The 20038-nt window shown below is 39.8% G+C and overlaps 1 pseudogene across 1 annotated transcript; it reads right to left on the bottom strand.

Annotated features, from left to right (window-relative positions):
* Positions 1-9984: 9984 nt before the first annotated feature.
* LOC306668816 (large ribosomal subunit protein uL11-like) lies at positions 9985-12882 on the bottom strand (annotated as a pseudogene). Its single transcript has one exon. The product of its transcript is annotated as a large ribosomal subunit protein uL11-like (transcript).
* Between the last annotated feature and the right edge of the window lie 7156 nt (positions 12883-20038).

The raw sequence follows: 20038 nt of genomic DNA, 5'->3' as shown, positions 1-20038 counted from the left end.
AATTTATTTTTCTCTGGTATTTGCTATACTGACAGAAATCTAACAGCAGGAATGTGGAGCCAGAGTTCTGTTCCTGCATCCTAGTCCCCACTCTCCCTGCTGAAGAGCTCCAATGCTTTCTAGCTCAGGCTCCCACTACTGTTGGTCTCTTCTGCCCCCTAGTGCACTCTCCCCTTCAGATTGTACTCCAGGCAGCCAACTAGAGAGCTTGAGGTTAAAGAACTGAAATTGCCCAAAATCCCAATCTCCAGTTCCAAGCTTGCTCCACACCATGTCCAGAAGGACTGGTTCTCCCAGGTCTCTAGCTGGTCCTGGTCAAATCCCAAGTTACTATGTGTCTTAGACAAGAAATTCACCCTCTGAGTCTCCATTAACTCAACAGAAGGAGGGGCTAGAAAATTCTTGCTGAGTAGGTAATTCTGTGACAACTACAGAGGGAGAACTCTAACCTGATTTCCTGGGAGAGTGCTAAGTTGGGGGCTGCTCCCCCTACCCCAGGGTCACCAGAGGAGCTGGGGTATTTGGGGACCCTTCAGAGGGGGGTTTAGGATCTGCAAATCAGCCCCTGATTATGATTCTGAAAGACTTAGAACAATTGTTAAGTCCCCAGGCCAATGTTTTGTCATCCTCTGCCTCAGACTATCCAGGGGTCCCCAGGGGGAAGATCTAGACAAGAAGGACCAGTGGCTTGTGTTTTGGGACAGTAGGACTCCATAAGCATGTCCTGTATTTTGGGGGGGTAGGGGGAGTCTTGGGGATTGAACTCAGGACTTGGCCCCTGCTAAGCACTGCTGTACCACTGAGCTACACCTCCAGCCCTGTTCTATGATGATCCAAGAGAAGGGGTATTCTGCAAAGCAAACTGAGAGGGGAGCAAGGGCTTGGCTGGGTCTCACAAAAGTACATGTACTCACTGGCTTGTACATAAATGTTTACTGGGGTCAGACCTGAGGACATAAAGAAAGTAGGTCTGAGCCAAGGGGGTCTGTCCAGTGATGGGGAGAGACCTATGGCCATTTTAGGAGCAATGAAGGGAAAGGAGGGATGCTACCTCTGTGGGCAGATACCCACGTGGGTCTCACAAATGAATGAGCACTGGCTGGTGATGGGGGCACCCAGCAGAGGCAGCAGTGGGCAGTAGAGAGGGAAGGGTGGGTGCCAAGGGAAGTAAGAAGCACACGGGGTAGGACCAGCAGACCATAAAGTTTCCGGACCTTGGTCCTGCATTCCAGGAGGAGACTTTAGAGAAATTTAAGTAGGGGACTGTCAAGAATCAGGCTTTATTTTGAAAAACATTGGCTCTGGGTTGGAGGTGTGAGGCCAGATTTGAAGACCAGGAACCACAACCAGCACCTGGGGATGGCAGGAGGTGCAGGTCCACATGGTGACCAGGAGCCAAAATTCCTATGGAATTAATGAGTGAACGTAGAGGGACAATACCAGAGAGGAATGGACACTCTCATGGACTGTCTATAGACATTTAAATGTACAACAAACCCAGCAAGAGGCAGCAAGTTATTGAAAGAAATTGTGTTTATCTAAAGTATATAATTCCCTTTCTAGGAATTTATCCTGGTGGGCAGGAAATAATCAAAGCCATAAACAAAGATTTACAAATTTAATTAAATTTAAATTTAATTTAAATTTAATGTTGAGATGTTTATCTCAACATTATTAATGACAGAAGAAAACTAGAAATAATCCAAATATCCATGATTTTTTTAAATTTATTTTTATTGTAAACAAATGGAATACATCTTGTTTCTCTGTTTATATATGAAGTAGAGGCATACCATTTGTGTAATCATACATTTACATAGGGTAATGTTGTTTGATTCATTCTGTTATATTTTCATTCCCCTCCTTACCCCTCTTTTCCCTCTACACAGTCCCTCCTTCCTCCATTCTTGCCTCCTCCAACCCCCCCATTATGTATCATCATCCGCTTATCAGAGAGATCATGTGTTCTTTGGGTTTTTGAGATTGGTTTATCTCACTTAGCATGATATTCTCCAATTTCATCCATTTGCCTGCAAATGCCATAATTTTGTTATTCTTTATGGTTGAGTAATATTCCATTGTATATATATATACCACAGTTTCTTTATCCATTCATCAATTGAAGGGCATCTAGGTTGGTTCCACAGTCTGGCTACTATGAATTGAACAGCTGTGAACATTGATGTGGCTGTATCTCTGTAGTATGCTGATTTTAAGTCCTTTGGGTATAGGCCGAGGAGTGGGATAGCTGGGTCAAATGGTGGTTCCATTCCAAGTTTTCTGAGGAATCTCCACACTGCTTTCCAGAGTGGCTGCACTAATTTGCAGTCCCACCAGCAATGTATGAGTGTACCTTTTCCCCCACATCCTTACCAACACCTATTGTTGCTTGTATTCTTCATAATCACCATTATAATTGGGGTGAGTTGGAATCTTAGGGTAGTTTTGATTTGCATTTCTCTTATCACTAAAGATGTTGAACATTTTTTCATGTATCTGTTGATTGCTTGTAGATCTTTGGTGAAGTGTCTGTTCATTTCCTTAGCCCATTTGTCCACTGGGTTATTTGTATTCTTGGTGTAGAGTTTTTTGAGTTCCTCATATATTCTGGAAATTAGTGCTCTATCTGAAGTATGAGTGGCAAAGATTTTCTCCCACTATATAGGCTCTCTTCTCTCATTACTGAAAGTTTCCTTTGCTGAGAGAAAGCGTTTTAGTTTGAATCTATCCCAGTTATTGATTCTTGCTTTTATTTCTTGTGCTTTGGGAGTCCTATTAAGGAAGTCTGATCCTAAGCCGACATGTTGAAGATTTGGACCTACTTTTTCTTCTATAATCTGCAGGGTTTCTGGTCTGATTCTGAGGTCCTTGATCCATTTTGAGTTGAGTTTTGTGCAGGGTGAGAGATAGGGGTTTAGTTTCATTCTGTTGCGTATGAATTTTCAGTTTTACCAGCACCATTTGTTGAAGAGGCTATCTTTTCTCCGTTGCATGTTTTTGGCACCGTTCTCTAGTATGAGAAAACTGTGTTATTTGGGTTTGTGTCTGTGTCCTCTATTCTGTACCATTGATCTACCTGTCTATTTTGGTACCAATACCATGCCATTTTTATTACTATTGCTTTGTAGTATAGTTGAAGCTCTAGTATTGCAATACCTCCTGCTTTACTCTTCCTGCTAAGGATTACTTTAGCTATTCTGGGTCTCTTATTCTTCCAGATGAATTTCATGATTGCTTGCTCTATTTCTGTGAGGTATGTCATTGGGATTTTAATTGGAATTGCATTGAATCTATATAGCACTTTTGGTAGTATGGCCATTTTGACAATATTAATTCTGCCTATCCAAGAACATGGGAGATCTTTCCATTTTCCAAGGTTTTCTTTAGTGTTCTGTAGTTCTCATTGTAGAGGTCTTTCGCCTCTTTTGTTAGATTTTATTTTTTTCGAGGCTATTGTGAATGGGGTAGTTTTCCCAAATTCTCTTTCAGAGGATTCATAATTTATGAATAAAAATGCATTGGGTTTATTAGCATCGATCTTATATCCTGCTACTTTACTGAATTCACTTATGAGTTCTAAAATTTTCTGGTGGAATTTTCCTCTAAATATATAATCATATCCTCAGCAAATAGGGATAGTTTGGGTTCTTCTTTTCCTATTCACATCCCTTTAATTTCCTTGGTCTGTCTAATTGCTCTAGCTACAGTTTCGAGGACAATGTTGAAAAGAAGTGGTGAAAGAGAGCATCCCTGCCTTGCTCCAGTTTTTAAGGGGAATCCTTTCAGTTTTTCACCATTTAGAATGATATTGGCCATGGGCTAACATAACATCTATGCTAACATAGATGGCCTTTACAATGTTAAGGAATGTTCCCACTATTCCTATTTTTTCTAGTGTTTTGAACATGAAGGGATGCTGTATTTTATCAAATGCTTTTTCTGCATCTATTGAAATAATCATGTGATTCTTGACTTTAAGTCTGTTGATATGGTGAATGACATTTATTGATTTCCAGATGTTGAACCAACCTTGCATCCCTGGGATAAAACCCACTTGATCATGGTGCCATATCTTTTTAATATATTTTTGTATGTGATTTGCTAAAATTTTGTTGAGAATTTTTGCATCAATATTCATTAGGGATAATGAAATTTTCTTTCCTCGATGTGTTTCTGTCTGGTTTAGGTATCAGGGTGATATTAGCTTCATAGAATGAGTTTGGGAGGGTTCCCTCCTCTTCTACTTCATGGAACACTTTGAGGAGTATTGGAATGAGCTCTTCTTTAAAGGTTTTGTAGAACTCGGCTGAGAACCCATCTGGTCCTGGACTTTTCTTTGTTGGTAGGCTTTTGATGACTTCTTGTATTTCATTACTTGAAAATGATCTATTTAAATTGTGTATGTCCTCTTGGTTCAGTTTAGGTAATTCATATGTCTCTAGAAACCTGTTGATGTCTTCAAGATTTTCTATTTTGTTGGAGTATAGTTCAAAATAGTTTCTAATTATGTTTTGTATTTCAATCATGTCTGTCATGATATTTCCTTGTTCATTCCAAATTTTAGTAATTTGGTGAGTTTTCGCCCTCCTTCTCTTTGTTAGTGTGACTAAGGGTTTATCAATTTTGTTTATTTTTTCAAAGAACCAACTTTTTATTTTGTCAATTTTTTTATTGTTTCTTTAGTTTCAATTTCATTCATTTCAGCTCTGATTTTAACTATTTCCTGTCTTCTACTCCTTTTGGTGTTGGTCTATTCTTCTTTTTCTAGGGCTTTGAGCTATAGTGTTAGGTCATTTATTTGTTGATTTTTTTTCTTTTATTGAATGAGCTCCATGAAATAAATATTCCTCTAAGAACTGCTTTCATCGTGCCCAGAGATTTTGATATGATGTATCTTTGTTCTCCTTTACCCCTAAGAATTTTATTTCCCCCCTGATGTCCTATGTTATCCATTCATCATTTAATATCATATTATTTAATCGCCAGGTATTGGAGTAGTTTCTGTTTTTTATTCTGTCATTTATTTCTAATTTCAATCCATTATGATCTTCTTGTATTTGCTAACAGTAACTTTGTGCCATAATATATGATCTATTTTGGAGAAGGATCCATGTGCTGCTGAGAAGAAAGTGTATTCGCTCTTAGTTGGATGGTATAGTCTATATATGTCTGTTAAGTCTAAATTATTGATTGGGTTATTAAGATTTATGGTTTTTTGTTCAATTTTTGTTTGGAAGATCTGTCCAGTGGTGAGAGAGTTGTGTTACAGTCACCTAGTACTACTGTGTTGTGGTCTATTTGGTTCCTGGAATTGAAAAGGATTTGTTTGATGTACATGGATGAGCCACTGTTTGGGGCCTATTTATGATTGTTATGTCTTGCTGATTTATGCTTCCCTTAAGCAGTATGAAATGTCCTTCTTTATCACTTCTAACTTTGGCTTGAAGTCCACATTATCTGATATGAGGATGGATACTCTGGCTTTTTTGCTAAGTCCATGTGCATGGTATGTTTTTTCCCATCCTTTCACCTTTAGTCTGTGGGTATCTCTTTCTATGAGATGAGTCTCTTGCAGGCAGCCAATTGTTGGATTTTTCTTTTTAATCCAATCTTCCAGTCTATGTCTTTTGATTGATGAGTTCAGGCCATTAACATTCAGGGTTATTATTGAGATATGATTTGTATTCCCAGTCATTTGGCTCATTTTTGTTTTTTTGTCATGGCTTGGTTTCTCCTTTATTTGGCTATTCCTTTAGAGTAGTTCCTCCCTTTGCTGATTTACATCATTGTTTTTCATCTCTTTCTCATGGAATATTTTGCTGAGAATGTTCTGTAGTGCCAGCTTTCTTTTTGTAAATTCTTTTAGCTTTTGTTTATCATGGAAGGATTTTATTTTGTCATCAAATCTGAAGGTAAGTTTTGCTGGGTATAAGATTCTTGGTTGGCATCCATTTTCTTTCAGAGCTTGAAAAATGTTGTTCCTGGCCTTTCTAGATTTTAGGGTCTGGGTTGAAAAATCTGCTGATATCTATATTGTTTTCCTCCTGAATGTAATTTGATTCTTTTCTCTCGCAGCCTTTAAAATTCTGTCTTTATTTTGTATGTAGGTATTTTCATTATAATGTGCCTTGGTGTGGGTCTGTTGTAATTTTGTATATTTGGAGTCCTGTAAGCCTCTTGTACTTGATTTTCCATTTCATTCTTCAGATGTGGGAAATTTTCTGATATTATTTCATTGAACAGATTGTTCATTCCTATGTTTGTTTCTCTAAGCCTTCCTCAATCCCAATAATTCTTAAATTTGGCCTTTTCATTATATCCCATAATTCTTGTAGATTCTGTTCATGATTTCTTACCATCTTCTCTGTTTGGTCAACTTTGTTTTCAAGATTAAATATTTTGTCTTCAATATCTGAGGTTCTGTCTTCCAGGTGTTCTATCCTATTGGTTTTGCTTTCTATGGAGTTTTTAATTTGGTTTATTGTTTCCTTCATTTCAAGGATTTCTGTTTGGTTTTTTTTTTTTTTTTTTCAGTACCTCTAACTATTGAAATGATCTTTTGCTTCCCGCATTTGCTCTTTTAACTGTCAATTGGTGTGATCATTCAAAGCCTGCATTTGCTCTTTCATCTCATTGTTTGCTTCTCTGATCATTTTAATTATGTACATTCTGAACTCCCTTTCTGACATTTCTTCTGCCATGCTGTTATTGGATTTTATTGATGTAGCATCTAGGTTTGTTTGGGACATTTTCTTCCCTTGTTTTCTCATATTGCTCAGGTATCTACCCCTCTAGTCATGAAACTACTAGATTCCTCTATTGACTTATAGTGTCCCTGTACAAATAACTCGCCTCCTATCCTTCAGTAGCCTGAAGTCTTGGAGTAACTTGATAATGCATTGCTCCACAAGGAAGCTGCCCCTCTAGGGGTGCAGGTCTTCAGGTGGGGTATATTCCCTCCTAGTAGGCAGAGGAGCCTCCACATGTTGACCAATGGTCAGTCAAAAGGGGGACTAGACTGCCGGCTGGGGCATGGCTGGTCTGGGCCTGTGTCTTTGGTTCTACTGCCCTGGTGGGAAAGCCTCGCCCAGCAGGGAAGACTTACCCGGTGGGGATGTCTCACTGGGCAGCTCTCCTCCAGTTCCCTTCAGTCCAGAACTACCATCTGGGATGGGCAGCCCTCCTCTGTGACATTCCCTGGGGTCCAGAACTACTGCCCAATCCTGGGGCCCTCACTCTGTGCTGAAGCATCTCGCTGGGCGGCCCTTTCTCCGAGAAATTGCCTGCAGTCCGGTTCTGCCACCAGTCCTGGGACCCTTACTCTCCTCCGAAGCCTCTTGCTGAGCGGCCCCTCCTCTACAATGTTCCTGGTTGTCGGGGTTCACAGCTCCAGCAGGCGAGTCTCACTGGGCAACTCTACTCCACAAAGTTCCCTGCGTTCTGGGACTACCACCCTGTCTGGGTAGCCTTGCCCAGTGGAAGAGACTCTGAGCGCTTTTCCCGAGTCTCTCAATACCTCCTGCTCTTAAATCCTGAGTCCTGGAGTGGCATGAAATGCAGTCCCCCTCTAGTCCACCATCTTGAAAACCTCCAGGAACTGATGTTTTTAACACTGAGGTAGTTTTTAACACTGGGGTGTCTTGTACAATTAGAAGTGAGGACATTTTACCTGAGGCTTCAGCAGAGGGACCTTGGGCTCTCACACTCACAGGTGACCAACCAATGACCTCAGGACATGGTGATTCTCTAAAGTGTGTGGCACGAAAGGTCACCTGCTATTTTCCTTTGGTTGAAAAAGCAATATTTATTGGAAACACTTCATTCAATTGGGAATGTCAGCAGGAAAACTAAGTTCTATATTTGCTCAATCCCAGAGGGCTGGGGACTCGAACCCGGGCCTCCAGCATGAGAGTCAGGCACTCTACGAGACGGGCTATATGGCCAGCACTCTAAGTTCTACATTGAGACTAGCAGAATCTAGTGCTCCAGCCACACTCTGATGATGAAGGAGTGGTAAAACTACAGTCCAGCCCCATCCCAGCCCCTCATGCAGTCCCTGGGCTCCAGCCACTTTACTGTATCATGAGAGTTAGAGGTGGTAGGACTCAGGGTCAAGAATCAGGCCTGTGTCACCTTGGATTGGGACTGAGGGTACAGAGTGTCTTCCCATCAGCCCCTGTTGGAGTCTCCCATGGCTTCTGAAACATAGGACCTCAAATACAGTGACTCAAACTAATATGCATTTATTCTCTCAAAGGTCTGGAGGTTAGAAATCTGAAATGTATTGTTGGGGGCTAAAACCAAGGTGTCAGCAGGGCCCTGCTCCTTCTAAAGGCTCTGGAGGAGAATTCATTTCCTGGCCTTTTCCAGTTGCTAGTGGACACTGCATTCCTGGGCCACCTTAGGGACTCCAGATTCCTGTCCCCTGGCCCTTTCCTCCAACTTCAAAACTAGTAATGTAGCATCTACAAATCTCTTTTTGCCTTTCAGGCTCTCTTTCCCTTTCTCTCCCTCCCCGACTTCTCTCTCCTCACTCTCTCCCTCTTTCTCTCCTTTGCTTTCATCCCCACATCTTCTTCTCTCACTCTGACCTCCCTCTCCTTCTTTCCCTTGTAAAGACCCTTCCTTGAGCCCATCCAGATAGTTTTGAATAATCTCTCACCTCAGTCTCCTTAACATCATCCTCTCTGCAAGATCTTTGTTATCACACAACATAACAGGAAATGGAAACAAAGTACCCATAGACGGCAAGGCTTGAAGGGACCAAGTGGTCACTTCCCTGGAAAAATGTAATGGATCTGTAGACTTCAGAGACTAGAGGTGGGCTGGCTGCTTCTGTTGCATTGCAGAAACTCAAAACCTAGAATTCTCACTTCAAAGAGGGTCATTCCCACCCTGGATGCAGGACCAGGCATGTCTCCATCTCTCATGACCCCCATGATCTCTTACTGGGAGGGTGAGCCTGTTCCCAGTACTCCTAGCTGTCTCCACTCCAAGAACATGCTCTCATGTGAGGGACAAGAAATGAGGGACATGGGAGCTGGGGCTGTATCTCAGTAGCAGAGCAATTGTCTAGCATGTGTGAGGCACTGGGTTTGATTCTCAGCACCACATATTTTAAAAAATAAAGATCCATCGACAAATAATGTGTGTGTGTGTGTGTGTGTGTGTGTGTGTGTGTACATATATAAAAGAAAAAAAATTAATCGAGGGACATGCAGCTCCCTGAAAGCCAGGGCAGTTCTCTTGGTTCCCTGCTTGCTGTAGTTTAGATATTGGATGTCCTCTGACGTTCCAGAGTGATCCTATTGGGAGGTACCATTGACCTTTAGGAGCGGTTTTGTGGGGAGGTCTTTAGATCATGGAGGCTTGCCCCTAAAGGGGATTTTGGGACCCTTGCCCTTCTTGATTCACCTGTTTCCCAACCATGAGGTGAGCAGTTTTCTCTGCCACGTAGTCCATTGTCTTTGCCATTCAGCATCTGAACCAGAAACAAAAGTTACTGATCTGCCCAATCATGGACTAGAACCTCTAAAATCATGAGCCAAAATATTTTTCTCTTCATAATTTAATTATAAAAAGTATTTTTGTTATAGCAACGGAAAGCTGAACACCACAGTTCCTCACTTGGACCAAGGAAAAGGCCCAGAAAAGACAAAATTTGAGGAGGGGAGAAGTTTCAAACAGGGAAGGTATTGTGATGTCCTCTGTAAGGAAAGGTTATTCTGGCATGAGAAGATGGTGGCATCAGAAATTCAGCCCAGCAAGCCTTCAACAAGCCACAGAGAAACTACTGCTATGATTTGCATATGGTTTATCCCCCAAGAGTTCATATGTTGGAGATTTGGTCCTTGGTGTGGCAAAATTGTGATGAAGTCTTTAAGAGTGGGAAACAGGTCATCAGGGGGGAGATTAAGGTAATTCTCATAGAACCCCAGTTAGTTCCCATTAAGAGTGAGTTATTATGAAACAGCAAGCCTCACCATATGATCTTCCTGTCCTGCATGCACTCCTGCCATGACACCACCCACTGTAATGTGATGCAGTCAAAGGATTCCTTCATCACAAGCTGAACCACCTGGGCTTGGACTTTCAGCCTCCAAAACTGGGGGATAAATAACCTCTAAATAACCCAGCTTCAGGTATTTTGTTATAACAAAAAACAGACTAACACAGCTAAATGAGCTGAGGCTAAGAAAAGAAGTGCTGGACTCAGAATAGATGAACCCAGATGGCCTGACAGAGGTGTGCTATCAGACAGAGGTGTGTGACCAGGCACCTAATGGGAACAATGCATCTCTTAACCAAATGCTCTGCTACTCTGGGTGACTGTACCCAGGGTTAGCATCTCTGAGGCTTTTGTGCTTCATTTGGGCTTTTTTGACAAAATTCAGAACCACAGATATAAATCAATCACACTTGGAAAAAGAAGACCCCTGCACTGACACACTGGACCACTATTTCTAAGTATAGCCCCAGATGTGCCTGGGGTGTTGGAGAAGGGTACAGAATTCCAGAAAGGACACAGAACAGAGCAGGAGAATTCTGGAAATTCCCCTTAATTATAACCATGAAGGCCAGATGATCACAATGGAGTACATTCTTCATCTGAATGGATCTCCTTCAAGAGGATCCTGAATTTTCTTTGCTCTTTGTATTTTTTGTTAGGATTTCAGAATCTATTTCTCAAATTATAGCACACAAATGAATTGGAGTCTGAACTTTTGAATTGGGTTCATATTGAATTACATACTAAATTAGGAAGAAACTGACATCTGTACTACTGAGCCCGTCAATCTATGAACCATCTGTATCTGTACATTTATTGTTTTACTGACTTTCAATAAAGATGCATGAGTTTTTCCATTTGTCTTGAACATCTTTCTAGATTATTCCCATAGTGATTTATGTTTAATTTTACTGTAAATTGTATCATTTTTAAGCAGTATTTTTATTCATTTTACAAACACAGACTATATAGCTAGAAACACACACACACTATATGTGCCAAGTTTTCTTATTGATTCTATTAGTCTATCTGTGAATTTTTTAGGAATTGTTACATACATAAAACATACCATCTGTGAATAGTGACAGTTGTTGCTATCCTCCCAATTCTTGTACCTTTTTTTCTTGCTTTACACCCTACCCCCAGGGTAGCTTCTCACAACCATATGCAACAATGAATGGGCAAACTCATCCTGTTACAAAGGGATGTGTTTAAACATTTCACAATTAGACAAGATGGCTGATGTTTCTTTAAAGAAATCCTCATCAGGTTAATAAAGTTTTCTTCTGTTCCTTGTTTACTAAGTTTTTAATAAATAATTCATTAGATTTTATTCAATGCTTCTTCTGGGTATTTTTGTATGCTTATATGATTTTTCTCTTTTCTAATGGTGTACATAATGGACTATTTCTGATATAAGGCCAATCTTGCATTCCTCAAATCAATGAACTAGATTTGTCCATTATGTGCTGTCATGTAATACTGCTGGACTCAGTATGATAGTGTATTGTTCAGAATACATGCATTTGTATACCTGAGTGAGATTCAGCTATAATATTCTTTTTCTGACTGTTCTTATTAAGTTTTGTGGCCAAGGTTATATTTGCTTCATAAAATGAGTGGTTCTCTCTTTCTTTGTACCCTGGAAGAGTTTGTGTTAAAATGGAACAATGGGGCTGGGGAGATAGCTCAGCTGGTAGAGTGCTTGCCTCGCAAGCACAAGGCCCTGAGTTCAATCCCCAGTACCGCAAAAAAAAAAAAGAAAAAGAAAAAAAGGAACAATGTTTTCCTTGTATGGTTAGTCAAACTTGCTAGTGAAACTACGTGAGCTGGGAATTTTCTTTGTTGAAAAAATTTTGACTAATGAGTCAATGCCTTTAGTGGCTTTAAAATAATTGAGATTTTCCTTTTTTTTTTTTTTTTTTTTTTTTGGTGGTCAGATGATCATTTATTAAAATATTTTCCCATGTATTTCTTAACTAGTTGGGCACTCCACTGCACCACTGTTGATATCACTTATGATGTCATGATGGTGGTGGCCATTGACATTACAGTCCACAGACTGGACAGTCCCCAGAATATCCTTAATGGTTCCAGAAAGTTTTCTAGCTAAATATTGATGACGCATCTGTCGGGTAATGTTGACAATTTCATCGAAAGTGATGTTTCCACTCTGTGTGTAATGTTTTTCTGTTTCTTTCTGTCTCTTGGTGGCTCCTCGAAGGCTTTTATGATCAGGGCAGAGGCAGAAGGTACCACCTCAATCTGGGCCTCTGTTCTGAATGGTCAGTTTCACTGTAATCCTCAGACCCTCCCAATCTCCAGTTGCTTTGGCAATGTCAGCACCAACCTTTTTTGGAACAAGACCCCAGGGGGCCGATCTTGAGGGCCAGGGCGGATGTGGCGCCGACCTCACTGGTGCACCTCAGGTACACAGCTCTGATCTATTTGGGATTCAACTTGGGCGGCATGGTGGAGGTGGCTGCTCTCAGACGAACCCGGATTCAGGACGACCAAAGAGAGTTGCACCTTAACCTCCTCTGAGTCAAAAATAAGATTTTTCTATTTTTATCTAGTCAAATGTGTGTTCAAATAAATTGTTTCAAATTTTGCTCATTTCATCTTCAATCACTGGCATGTTGTTTATAATAACTTCTACATTTCAGGCTCTGCATGTGTCAAAATGTCCTATTTCATTCCTGATATAGGTGGTATGTCTGATATGTCTTTTTCCTTTTCTTGATAAACAACTTTACTTTTTTGTTGTCATCTGACTAGATATTTCTTTTCCATTTCACTCTTTTTTGCTCTAGTCTTTCTTATGACCCTCATTTTATTTTCTTCTGTGTATTTTGATATTCTCTGACTTCTAAGGTATATTCTTTTAATTTATTTTTATTGTAAACAAATGGGATACATGTTGTTTCTGTTTGTACATGGAGTAACATTTGCATATTCATAAATTTACATAGAGAAATGATGTTTGATTCATTCCATTATTTTTTTCCTTCCCCCCCACTCCTCCCACCTCTCTTTTCCCTCTATACAGTCCCTCCTTCCTCCATTCTTGTCCCCCTCCCACCCCCCATTAGGTGTCATCATCCACTTATCAGTGAGATCATTCGTCTTTTGGATTTTTGAGATTGGCTTATCTCACTTAACATGATATCCTCCAATTTCATTCATTTGCCTGCAAATTCCATAATTTTATTATTCTTTATAGCTGAGTAATATTCCATTGTATATATATACCACAGTTTCTTTATCCATTCATCAATTGAAGGGCATCTAGGTTGGTTCCATAGTCTGGCTATTGTGAATTGAGCTGCTATGCACATTGATGTGGCTGTATCTCTGTAGTGTGCTGATTTTAAGTCCTTTGGGTATAGGCCGAGGAGTGGGATAGCTGGGTCAAATGGTAGGTCCATTCCAAGTTTTCTAAGGAATCTCCACACTGCTTTCCAGAGTGGCTGCACTAATTTGCAGTCCCACCAGCAATGTATGAGTGAACCTTTTTCCCCACATCCTCACCGACACCTATTGTTGCTTCTGATCTTGATAATCGCCATTCTAATTGGGGTGAGATGGAATCTTAGTGTAGTTTTGATTTGCATTTCTCTTATTACTAAAGATGGTGAACAGTTTTTCATATATCTGTTGATTGCTTGTACATCTTCTTCAGTGAAGTTTCTGTTCATTTCCTTAGCCCATTTGTTGATTGGGTTATTTGTATTCTTGATGTTAGAGTTTTTTGAGTTTTTATAGATTCTGGAAATTAGTGCTCTATCTGAAGTATGAGTGGCAAAGATATTCTCCCACTCTGTAGGCTCTCTCTTCGCATTGCTGATAGTTTCCTTTGCTGAGAGAAAGCTATTTAGTTTGAATCTATCCCAGTTATTGATTCTTGCTTTTATTTCTTGTGCTATGGGAGTCCTGTTAAGGAAGTCTGATCCTAAGCCAACAAGGTGAAGATTTGGACCTACTTTTTCTTCTATAATCTGCAGGGTCTCTGGTCTGATTTCAAGGTCCTTGATCCATTGTGAGTTGAGTTTTGTGCAGGGTGAGAGATAGGGGTTTAGTTTCATTCTGTTGCATATGGACTTCCAGTTTTCCCAGCACCATTTGTTGAAGAGGCTATCTTTTCTCCATTGCATATTTTTGGCACCTTTGTCTAGTATTAGAAAATTGTATTTATTTGGGTTTGTGTCCGTGTCCTCTATTCTGTACCATTGATCTATCTGTCTATTTTGGTGCCAATACCATGCCGTTTTTGTTACTATTGCTTTGTAGTATAGTTGAAGTTCTGTTGTGATACCCCCTGTTTCATTCATCCTGCTAAGGATTGCTTTAGCTATTCTGGGTTTCTTATTCTTCCAGATGAATTTCATAATTGCTTGCTCTATTTCTGTGAGGTACGTCATTGGGATTTTAATTGGAATTGCATTGAATCGGTATAGCACTTTTGGTAGTATGGCCATTTTGACAATATTAATTCTGCCTATCCAAGAACATGGGAGATCTTTCCATCTTCTAAGGTCTTCCTTAATTTCTTTCTTCAGTGTTTTGTAGTTTTCATTGTAGAGATCTTTTACCTCTTTGGTTAGATTGATACCCAAGTATTTTTTTTTTTTTTTAGGCTATTGCAAATGGAGTTGTTTTCCTCATTTCCCTTTCAGCTGTTTCATCGCTTGCGTATAAAAATGCTGTAGATTTATGTGTGTTGATTTTATAGACTGCTATTTTGCTGAATTCATTGACGAGGTCTAGAAGTTTTCTGGAGGAGGTTTTTGGATCCTCTAAATATAGAATCATGTCATCCGCAAATAGTGACAGCTTAAGTTCCTCTTTTCCTATTCGTATCACTTTAATTTCTTTACTCTGCCTAATTGCTCTGGCTAGTGTTTGGAGGACAATGTTGAGTAGAAGTGGTGAAAGAGGACATCCCTGTCCTGTTCCTGTTTTTAAAGGGAATGGTTTCAGTTTTTCTCCATTAAGAATGATGTTGGCCATGGGCTTAGCATAAATAGCCTTTACAATGTTCAGGTATGTTCCTACTATCCCTATTTTTTCTAGTGTTTTCAGCATGAAGGGGTGTTGTATATTGTCAAATGCTTTTTCTGCGTCAATTGAAATAACCATATGATTCTTATCCTTAAGTCTATTGACATGATGGATTACGTTTATTGATTTACAGATGTTAAACCATCCTTGCATTCCAGGAATGAACCCCACTTTATCGTGGTGCACAATTTTCTTAATATGTTTTTGGATACGGTTTGCCAATATTTTGTTAAGGATCTTTGCATCTATATTCATCAAAGATATTGGCCTAAAATTTTCTTTCCTTGATGTGTCTTTTCCTGGTTTGGGTATGAGGGTGATATTAGCTTCATAGAATGAGTTCGATAGGGTACCCTCCTTTTCTATTTCCTGGAATACTTTGAGAAGTATTGGAATGAGTTCTTCTTTGAAGGTCTTGTAGAACTCGGCTGAGAATCCGTCTGGTCCTGGGCTTTTCTTGGATGGTAGATTTTTAATGGCTTCTTCTATTTCATTGCTTGATATTGATCTGTTTAAATCGTGTATGTCCTCCTGGTTCAGTTTGGGAGGAGCATATGTCTCTAGAAATTTGTCAATGTCTTCGGTACTTTCTATTTTGTTGGAATACAGATTTTCAAAGTAGCTTCTCATTATGTTCTGTATCTCAGTGGTGTCTGTTGTGATATTTCCTTTTGCATCATGTATTTTAGTAATTTGAGTCTTCTCTCTCTCCTCTTTGTTAGTGTGGCTAAGGGTTTATCTATTTTGTTTACTTTCTCAAAGAACCAACTTTTTGTTATGTCAATTTTTTGAATAGTTTCTTTTGTTTCAATTTCATTGATTTCAGCTCTGATTTTAATTATTTCCTGTCTTCTACTACTTTTGCTGTTATTCTGTTCTTCTTTTTCTAGGGCTTTGAGCTATAATGTTAGGTCATTTAATTGTTGACTTCTCATTTTTTTTTCTGGAATGCGCTCCATGCAATGAATTTTCCTCTTAGTACCGCTTTCATATGTCCCAGAGATTTTGATATGTTGTATCATCATTCTCACTGACCTCTAAGAATTTTTTAATCTCCTCCCTGATGTTTTTTGTTATCCATGTTTCATTCAATAGCATATTATTTAGTCTCCAAGTGTTGGAGTAATTTCCTTATTTTACTATGTCATTGATTTCTACTCTCAGTCCATTAGGATCTGATAGAACACAAGGCAGTATCTCTATTTTTTTGCATTTCCTAAGGGCTGCTTTGTGGCATAACATATGGTCTATTTTTGAGAAGGTTCCATGTGCTCCTGAGAAGAAAGTGTATCTGCTCGTTGATGGATGGAATATTCTATATATGTCTATTAAGTCTAGGTTATTGATTGTGTTATTGAGTTCTATGGTTTCTTTGGTTGGATTTTGTTTGGAAGATCTATCAAGTGGTGACAGTGGTGCATTAAAGTCGCCCAGAATTATTGTGTTGTGGTCTATGTGATTCTTGAAATTGAGAGGATTTGTTTGATGTACAGGGATGCACCATTGTTGGGGCATAAATATTTACTATTGTTATGTCTTCCTGATTTATGGTTCCCTTAAGCAGTATGAAATGTCCTTCTTTATCCCTTCTGACTAACTTTGACCTGAAGTCCACTTTATCTGATATAAGGATGGAAACCCCCGCTTTTTTACTGGGTTTATGTGTGTGGTAGGTTTTTTCCCATCCTTTCACCTTTAGTCTGTGGATGTCTTTTTCTATGAGATGAGTCTCTCGCAGGCAGCATATTGTTGGGTCTTTCTTTTTAATCCATTCTGCCAGTCTATGTCTTTTGATTGATGAGTTTAGGTCATTAACGTTCAGTGTTATTATTGAGAAATGATTTGTATTCCCAGTCATTTGGCTTATTTTTGGTTTTTAAGTTGGCTTGGTTTCTCCTTTAAGTGCTTTTTCTCTAAGGTAGTTCCTCCCTTTGCTGACCTCCATTGTTGTTTTTCATTTCCTCCTCATGGAATATTTTGTTGACAACATTCTGTAGTGCAGGCTTTCTATTTGTAAATTCTTTTAACTTTTGTTTATCATGGAAGGATTTTATTTCATCTTCAAATCTGAAGGTTAGTTTTGCTGGGTATAGGATTCTTGTTGGCAACCATGTTCTTTCAGAGCTTGAAATATGTTGGTCCAGGCCCTTCTAGCTTTTAGAGTCTGGGTTGAGAAGTCGGCTGGTATCCGTATTGGTCTCCCCCTATATGTAATCTGATGCTTTTCTCTCGCGGCCTTCAAAATCCTATCTTTATTTTGAATGTTAGGCATTTTCATTATAATGTGCCTTGGTGTGGATCTGTTGTGATTCTGTGCATTTGGTGTTCTGTAAGCCTCTTGTATTTGATTTTCCATTTCATTCTTCAGGTTTGGGAAATTTTCTGATTTTATTGAATAGGTTGTTCATTCCTTTGGTTTGTATCTCTGTGCCTTCCTCAATCCCAATAATTCTTAAATTTGGTCTTTTCATGATGTCCCATAGTTCTTGGAGATGCTGTTCATGATTTCTTACCATCTTCTCTGTTTGGGCGACTTTATTTTCAAGATTAAAGATTTTGTCTTCATAGTCTGAGGTTCTGTCTTCCAAGTGGTCTAGTCTGTTGGTGATGCTTTCCATTGAGTTTTTTATTTGGTTTATTGTCTCCTTCATTTCAAGGATTTTCGTTTGGTTTTTTTGAGAATCTCTATCTCTTTGTTGAAATGATCTTTTGCTTCCTGCAGGTGCTCTTTCAGCTTATTGGTAATATCATTCATTGCCTGCAATTGCTCTCTTATCTCATCCTTTGCTTCATGAATCATCTTAATCATGTATAATCTGAAGTCCTTTTCTGACATTTCTTCTACCATACTGTCATTGGATTCTATTACTATAGAATCTAGATTTGTTTGGATCATTTTCTTCCCTTGTTTTTTCATGTTGTTCATGTATCTTCCCCTCTAGCGCTGCAGATATGGGGGTATTGCAGATTTGCCCCTATAGGCTTATAGTGGCCCTATAGGTTTCCAAAACCCTTTCTTTAAGGGGAGATCAATATTAGCAGTGCCCAAACCAGACACTATGCAATCCTAGACCAAATAGCCCCTATGGGGACAATAACATCATGTAAATAAGGGAGAAAGTGACTCTGAGGGAACAGGTAAACAGAAGGGAAAGAAAGCAAGAAACGTAAAGAAATAAAAACTTAAATTTTTTTTAAAAAAAGGAGAGAAAAGAAAATCTACTGTATAATAGTCATATTGTAATGAAACCTCCCAGTGTTCAGTAGCCCGATGTATGAGAGGTACCTGAGAATGAGCTTCAAGCCTCCAGCAAGCGTCGCATGATGGGATTTGCCCCACCCGAAGATCGGAGCTATGGCTTCCAGGATTATCCAAGATGGCTGCTCTGGCTTCCAAATGTATTGGCAAATGGGGAGCTGCAGCTCAGGGGTGGACGTGGTCAGCTGGAGGTCCTGGAGACAGGATGCAGTTGGTCCAGCAGTGGTCCTGGAGGTCGGGTGTGTTTGGTGTGGTTGTGGGATCCAGGAGGCCGGGTGCAATCAGTTGGTCTGGGTTCCCAGTGATAGGGCGCTGTCAGTTGGTCTGGGGGTCCTGGTGGCAGGGAGCAGTCAATTGATGTGAGGGCCCCAGAGGCAGGGAGTGATCGGTCGGGCGGATCACTTCAGGGATCCTGGAGACGGGACTCAGTCAGTCCGGCCAGGGGTCCTACAGGGCCTGGCTGTTGCCTCAAAATGGCGGCAGCCACGTGTAATCAAACCTGCAGGTACTGTGACAGTGAACTTCCAGGCAGCAGCAGGCAGCTGGTTCTCCACTGGCGGTCTGCGGTCAGTCTGCTGGCAGCTGTCGGACGATCAGGAGGTGAACCTCGAGCGTTGGATGATGGATAGGGGTAAGGCAGGCGATGGACAGGCGAGATGTAGGCAAATGGCGGATGATAGACGCCTGACAGTGAGCAATCTGCTCTCAAAAAAGGCGTCGATATGCTGGCAGACTGCAGGTCATCACAGCAGACAAATGGGGTAAAGAGCAGGGGGGATCGATAAGCAGCAAAAACTGCCTCACCAAGAAACAGATATCCTCTGCTTGAATCCGGCATTGCAGAGCGACAAGGAACGCAGCCTCCCTCTAGACCACCATCTTGGATCTTGAGAATCCTAAGGTATATTCTTAACTCATTAGTTTCAACCTTTTGTCCTGAATATACACACATTTTCACTTAATTTAATGTACTGATTTAGCTGCATCCCACCTATTTTACATAGTCTCATCATTGCTCAGTTCAAATGTTACCTCATTTTCATTTTTTAGTTTTCTGACTGTTGGACTATTTGGTAGTGTATTAATTTGCAAACATGTAAAAATGTTCTAGTTATATATTTGCTATTGATTTCTAATTTAATTGTATGTATTTAGGGAACATACTCTGAATAATTTCAACTCTTTGAAATTTGATGTAGAGACTTACTTTATAATCCAATACATATTTGCCAGAGTTCCATGTATATTCTTGTCTTTGAAGATAATATACACTTTGTAACAGTTGAATATAATGTTCTATCTCTAAGTCCATCCAGTCAAGCCAATTATGATCTTCCAATCTTCAATCTTGTATTTTCCTTTTGATTTTTCTTTCTCCTTAGAATTGTGAATATATTTCATTGTAGTTTAACCAGTTATTTATATATTATACATATACTATGTAAATTTATACTTATACTTATTTATATATATGTATATATATTTATATTTAGACCAGGGGATTGAACCCAGGAGTGCTTAACCACTGAGTCACATCCCCAGCTCTATTTTTTATTTTACTTAGAGACAGGGTCTCACTGATTTGCTTGGCACCCTCACTTTTGCTGATGCTGGCTTCAAACTCACAATCATCTTGCCTCAGCCTCCTGAGCTGCTGGGATTACTGGCATGTGCCACTGTGCCAGACTTCCTTATATTTTATTTTGAGA

Source organism: Sciurus vulgaris (genome assembly GCF_902686455.1).
Source record: "Sciurus vulgaris genome assembly, chromosome: 8".
Taxonomy (NCBI): Eukaryota; Metazoa; Chordata; class Mammalia; order Rodentia; family Sciuridae; genus Sciurus; species Sciurus vulgaris.
This window is presented reverse-complemented; position numbering and strand designations above follow the sequence as displayed.